This window comes from Protobothrops mucrosquamatus, unplaced genomic scaffold, assembly GCF_001527695.2.
Source record: "Protobothrops mucrosquamatus isolate PMUCROS unplaced genomic scaffold, P.Mucros_1.0 scaffold_267, whole genome shotgun sequence".
In the NCBI taxonomy this organism is placed as follows: Eukaryota; Metazoa; Chordata; class Lepidosauria; order Squamata; family Viperidae; genus Protobothrops; species Protobothrops mucrosquamatus.
The window spans coordinates 489,031-496,000 of NW_015386343.1; positions in this window are offsets into that span (position 1 = coordinate 489,031).

Consider the following 6,970-nt stretch of genomic DNA (forward strand, 5'->3'; position numbering starts at 1 on the left):
GCTCATATTTAGGTGATTGTCCACTAGGACTCCGAGGTCCCTCTCACAGTTACTACTATTGAGCAAGGTGCCACCTATGCTGTACTTGTGCAATTGGTTTTTCTTGCCTAAATGTAGAACCTTGCTTTTTTCACCATTGAATTTCATTTTGTTAGATAGTGTCCAGTGTTCAAGTCTGTCCAGATCCTTCTGTATCTTATGCCTGTCTTCTGGAGTGTTGGCTATTCCTGCCAGCTTGGTGTCGTCTGCAAATTTGATGAGTTCCCCATCTATCCCCTCATCCAAATCGAGTACTAAAAAGATCTTTGTAGGTGCTTCATTGACTACACAAATGCCTTTGGCTGTCTTGATCATGACAAGCTTTGGAACTGCCTCAAGGAACTGGGAATATCTACCACCCCACATCTGGCTTGTTCAGTCACTGTACTCTGATCAGGCAGCCACTGTAAGCCATGTAAAGCCATGATGGACCATACAGATAGTCCTTAACTTCTTACACCCATTTGTTTAGTGACCATTTGAAGTTACAATGGCACTGGAAAAAATGGACTTACAACTGGTCCTCATACTTATGAAAATAATAGCATCCCCTCGGTTATTTGATCAAAATTCATGTAATTGGCATGAATTTACAAAGGTCATGATATCTGGAGGGGGGTGTCACCTGATCACCATTTGCAACCTTTTCAGCAAGCAAAGTCAATGGGAAAATCCAGATTTGCTTAACAAATGTATGATTCATTTAATAACTACAATGATTTGCTTAACAACTGTGGCAAAAAAGGTGATAACATCAGGCATGGCTCACTTAACAACCACCTGGCTTGGCAACAAAAATTCTGGTCCCAATTGTGGTAGTAAGTTGAGGACTGCCTGTAGAGGCCAATAGTTATGGGCCTATTACGTGATGAGTATATGATATAGAAAAGTGGAATTTAGAATCTAAGATGGCAGAAAGCATGACTTAATAAATGAAAGGAAAAGAAAAAAGAAAAATATATTTGTTGGGTTTGTTTATGAAAGATATGAGAAAGGGGAAAGGCATGAGTAAAATGAAGTAAGGAAAATATGAATGGGTAAAGGTGGTTTAGTCCTATGGATTGGAGGCACATCAAGGTGTAGATGTGAATAAAAGGACTGGTTTGTCGGAAATTATTGCAGGGCTGCATATGAAAATAAGAATATAGAGCATACTGATGGTTGTGTGTTATGTTCCAGTGAATGACGATTGTGAAAGAACCAGGGGTGAGTTTGGAAGGGGTAAAACCTGTGCACTGTTTTGAATGAATGCAACCTAAGGAAAACAAATTTTATTAGATGGCACAAGAGCATAAATGGGGATAAGATAGCACTGAAAAAAAATGATTAGGCCATTCAGAGATCCAACAATGAAAGACTATGATGATTGTTGAGTATCTCCTTAGAAAAATGTCAGTTTGCTTCTAATGTGTGGTTTAATCATAAAGCCATTAATGTGTATGCATAGAAAAGGGATGGATTCAAAGGCATAATTGGTTAGATTGCTTACAATGAAAGAGTGAGATAATTAATGAAGCTTACAAAGAAGATCAGTGACTCTGAATGAGGGCTGGACATTATTTTCATAATGTCAAGAGTGGAAGGAAAAAAAATGAAAGAAATAAGAGTAAAATTAGAATGACCATAGGAAGAGAATATCCTGTATGTAAGAGTATTAGAAAATATTTAAATTGCCCAACAAGGTGAATGGAAAATGGATGTGAGGAAAAAGACTGTAGAAGCTGCTTGGAACAGAGTGAAGACAATTATTTACAATTATTTATTTTTTATAGAGTGCCAGAGAAAGTGTAGGAGTTCTAATAACGGGAAAAAAAGTGCTTGATGGAATAATGTAAAATGCTATGGATGGATACTTATACGAGAGAACCGTTGTTGCAAAAATAAAGATGAAATAAAGATATTGTGTAGCATAAATGTAGAGGAAAAAGATAGCTGTAAAGAAAGGAAGGAATTGTTAAGATTAAAAGGTAAAAAAAAAGAGTCATTGCTGACTATAGGGGGCTGCGCTCATCTCTGTTTCAAGGCCATTGAGCCAGCACTGTCTGAAGTCATTCCTACGGTCATGTGGCCAGCATGACATCATGGAGTGGTACCTATTTATCTACTCGCATTTGCATGTTTTCAAACTGCTAGGTTGGCGGGAGCTGGGACAAGGAATGGGAGCTTACTCTGTCACATGGTGCTCGGGTCTTGAACCTGGCCTGCTGGCTTTTCCAGCCAACAAGCCCAGCACCTTAACCATTGAGCCATGACACTGCCCTCTAAGATTAAAAGAGGCAGAGGCAATTTATTGATGACAATTAAAAGTTAATTCGGATGTGGTTAAAAGGGCCAAACAAGGAGTCTTGTTTAACTCTTCTCATCTAGCCTGGGGATATGTGAAAGTGCTGTGTGTCGGGTCAGGTGCGTAGGGACAGCATGGATCAAGAAAAGGGCATGGAAGTCAATAGGGCACGTAGCAGGTGCTTCTCAAATCAGGTTGGGCATGTGGGGGAGTGTGCGGGCTGGGGAAGTCATACGGTGAGTGGCATGGCTTGGCAAAGTTGTGTGGGATCAGGAAGGATGCATTGGGATTCCTTTCTCCCTATTCCTTCCTCTATCCCTTCTTCCCTCCTATATAATATAAGTTTTTGTATACTTATATATATTCTAGAAACTAGGCATAAATTATGGAATGGTTTGCATGAATAAGGAGTTGAAGGTTGGTTGCTAAATATGCTACGAGGGAAATAAAGTATGGTAAGAATAAGTAATACTAGATGAATAGTTCAGCATTGAGCTGGGAATAAGCGAAGGAAGAATCATGTCTTCTTGGTTGTTTAATTTGTTTATGGATAAATGTGTTAGGAATGTTTGTGTGATATAGAGTTGTGCTGGTGAATATCTCAATGTATGTATCATCTTGCACATAAATGATATGGTGCTGTTGGATAAAAATGGAAATGATTTGCAGCTAATGTTAGATGAACACTATGATACAAGAAGGAATTTGAGCCTGAAAAATGTATTTATCGAAGACTAAGGTAGTTGTTTTTGATGGGAAAATGGAGTGAATGATTGAAAGTTACCCAGAAACAGAGAAAAACTAGAGCAATCAGATTAATTTGTGTGCCTTGGTAGAGTATTTACTAACGACAGGAAAATGGATCAAAACATTTTGAGATGGATAAAGGCTGTTAGAAATGTAATGGGTAGTATATGATCTATTGTGAGAAATGAATATTTGTCATAAGAAGTGAAAATAACAGGATATGTGTGGGCATGTCTCTGCCTACTCTGTTATAGAAAAAAAGAGAGAGTTGGATGTGTCCAGAGAAGCATAAAAGCATTGGGGTTATTTAAGAAGTGCATGAGGTACAACAAAAAAAGATGGGGCCAAGAATGAATGGATATTGAATGAATGTGGATTGAATACAAAAGTGAGCATTAAAGAAAAGCATTGTGGTGGCTTGCTCATATAGAGTGAATGAATAAAGATCAAAGTGAAATACAAATATGTAAAGAAATAGAGTTGGGTTCAAAGAAAGGCGAATAGTGAGAAAATCCTGGTTCGATGAGTTGATAAGTCTCAGAAAAGAGACTTAAAGATAAAAGTGCGTAAAGATAAAGAAAAAAGGCAATGCATATGGACATGGGACAAGCAAGGATAATTGTCAAAATTAGAAAGTTATGGAGAGGTATAATATATGATCTTGGATTTAGCATTATTTTATTTTATTTTATTATTTATTTTATTTTATTTTTACATCATACCTTTATTTTGCTTATTGTTTCTTACTCTTGGCCTGCCCTCTTCATGAAGTTGCTTACCCAGAAAGGGAACAATGTGATGGGAATGTATGTTGTTGTCAACAATTCCTGTATTCTTAATTAGCCCAAATGGCCATAACACGCTACAACTAAATTCATCTGTCAGTTTGAATTGCCCCACAATCTAAGCTGAGCAGTCCCAGAATGGTGTGTTTGTGGATGTCTGTATGCGCCCATCAGAGAAAGATAACGAGAGAGAGGGAGGAGGGAACATAGTGAATTATATTTGCAGAGCAGTCCTCATCTGAAGTATTTTAGAATTACAAGAGACTTGTGGCAACATAAAGGCTAAACCAATTTATTGTCACCTACGCTTTCATGGACTGAAGGGCACTTTATCAGATGACAGGGAAAGTGGAAGCTGTAAAGTAAGAGGGAAATGAAATGCATGAAATACCAGGAGTGATAATTATGTTCAAGTTTAAACATAGGTGAAATACTAAATAGTAGGACTCCTGCATTACCATCAGTGCATGTTTTGCTGCTGTGTTGGTTCTGCTAGCTTTTGACATTTAACAGAGCTCATTGTACTTTGGTATTTCATCTTCTTCCCTTCTTACTAATCATCCCCTACACCAGGGGTATCAAACCCGATCGCATCACGGGCCTTATTGTGACGGGATACGCACTGGGATTTGTTTGCAGGGCTGGGGTGGGCATGAGGGCCAGTGGGCCGTATGTTTGACATGCCTGCCCGACACCTTAACAGTGATCCCAATAAACAAGGAATACCTCATGAATTATCTTTTACCTCATGAAAACGTATGTCACAATGCAGTTATCATTGTACCAGATTTTCTCAGTGTGGTATCCTCCAGATGTTTTAGAATGGCGCTTACCAACTATCAATGCCAATTCTTGGACAGCAGCTTCAACTCATCCGGAGGTTTCCAGTTTTGAAGGCCTTTATGGAAACAATCGGCTCTTTTTTTGGCTCAGTTCACACTTTACATTGTTTTTTTTTAACTTTGCTTTGTTACGTATTCAAGTGGCTAAGTTCATATAATTAAGCTATAAACCATGATTCACCCATCACAATAGTTGGATTCATAAAACAAACACCCTTATGTCTTAGCCTGTGAAAAGGGGCAAACCTGGACAATTACATTCATGATTTTGGAGATCTTCTGTTCTTTTTGGACAAAGGGACATGCTTTTTGTTTGCACAATCACTTGACTGCGTCGTTGGAAGGAATAGTGTGACATGTAAAAAGAAATGTCTGACAATTGATCAGCCAACTAGTCTGATGGGGATAATTCTAATGGGGTTAGATATAGCCCCAAACAGCCCTGAGTCTGTCTGAAATTAAATAACTCCTCTTCCTCAGTCACTTGGGTCTTCTGAACAACCAGTTGCTAGATGTACTAATCCATTTCTCATTAGAGCAAAGATAAATGCATAGAGTATCTTTAGGCTTTTTGTTTTTGAGGCTATTTTCCTTCCTCCCCCCTTTCTCTATAGACAACCAGGAGATATAAAGGATCCAGAATTAAAATCAAGTGGGAAAAGAAATTAAGGCCATCAAACAGCTGGGTGAGACTACAATAATAGTTAAGGGATGAATGATCCAGAAATCTCAGCTTGTACATTGCTGATGCACAGAAGTGAGTGAATTAACCAGGGGAGGAATTGTTATAACTCAGTTGGTGTTGCATGCAGAGAGCTACTGTTTATAGGACATTCCTCTTTAGGTTTTGAGCAAAGATCCTCCCCAGTAGATTTATCATTGACTAAGGCAATGCTTCTCAATCTCAGCAATTTTAAGGCTTGTGGACTTTGACTCCCAGAACTGTCCAGTCAGCATATATTTTGCCCAATCAGCATGCTGACTGGGGAATTCTGGGAGTTGAAGTCCACACATCCTACTGGTGTTGAGAATGGAAAACACTAGACTAAGGGGGAAAAAAAGGCTTCTTAAATAATTAAGATTGATGTTTTAGCAGAAGGCTCCTACATTGCTCCTATCTCTTCCTCCTTTTTTATATGTCTCATGCTTGCAGGAATGCCTTTATTTCTAATTAAAAACAACTCAGCAAGTCACAGCAAAGGAGATTAATGACAATTGATCGATCATTCCTAAACAGTTTCTTTTTTAAGCGATTGCAGGGGAACTAAGAGGCATTTGCAGATATCCTCACCAAAAGGGAGGTCCAACGACTGTTGGCAGGTTGAGTTCTGGCCAAAAGAGTGTGTGTCTCATATAGGATGGAAACGGATTTGATATTAACAGCTGGAATTTATATTTCACAAAGAGGAAACTACAAATGTTTGTGGGTTTGTTCTTCCCAGTAAGTTTTGGAAAAATCCTTTTGAGGACATCCTAACATGGATAGGAAGAGTATTGACTCTTTTGAACTTTAGTATTGGAGAAAATTCTTGAGAACAGCCAAGAATTGGGCAGCCAAGTAAGGAAATAAACAAATAATGGAAGAAATCAATTCAGAGTTCTCATTTGATCATGTTCAAATTGTCATATTTTAAACATATTACTCAAAAACCCAGTTTTCTTAAAAACTTCATAAGGCTGGGAAAGATAGAAAGAAAGGGAATAAGAGGTTGATCAGCAAGATGGTGGAACGACTTAGTTACAGTGGTGATATTTGGAACCCCAAAAAGTTGTTGAGAATCCTTCATCCTGGAGAAGACTTATTGCATCTATAAGGTTGTTAAGTTAACACCAACTTGCATAATCAATCCATCAATTGCTGTTCATTCTCCTTCATCCTTGTCAGGCTATATAAGCTTGGTGTTTTTATTTTGCTTTCTGCAAACAAGTAGCTGCAAGGCAGTGTTGACAATTAAATCAGTCTATATTCTTTGAGTTAACCTTCCAATTCCCCCCAAAAAGGTACTGGGGCTGCCCTACGGGTGAGAAGCAAGCAAGAGAGACAACATTTGGATATCTGTATATCCGGGTGAAGGGAACTGTTAGATCGCGCAGGCAGTAAGACACGAGTCGAGTGACAGTCAGCTCTTGGTTTATTGGCAAGGCATAAAGTAAATCCGGACTGGCTCTCTGGGCCAGGGGAGCCCTCTTTTATGGGATTCCCCTGGCTTGTAATCACACAATTCCATTGGCTGGCAAGACCCTGTTGCTAGTTAGCCAACCAGCAACGGGCA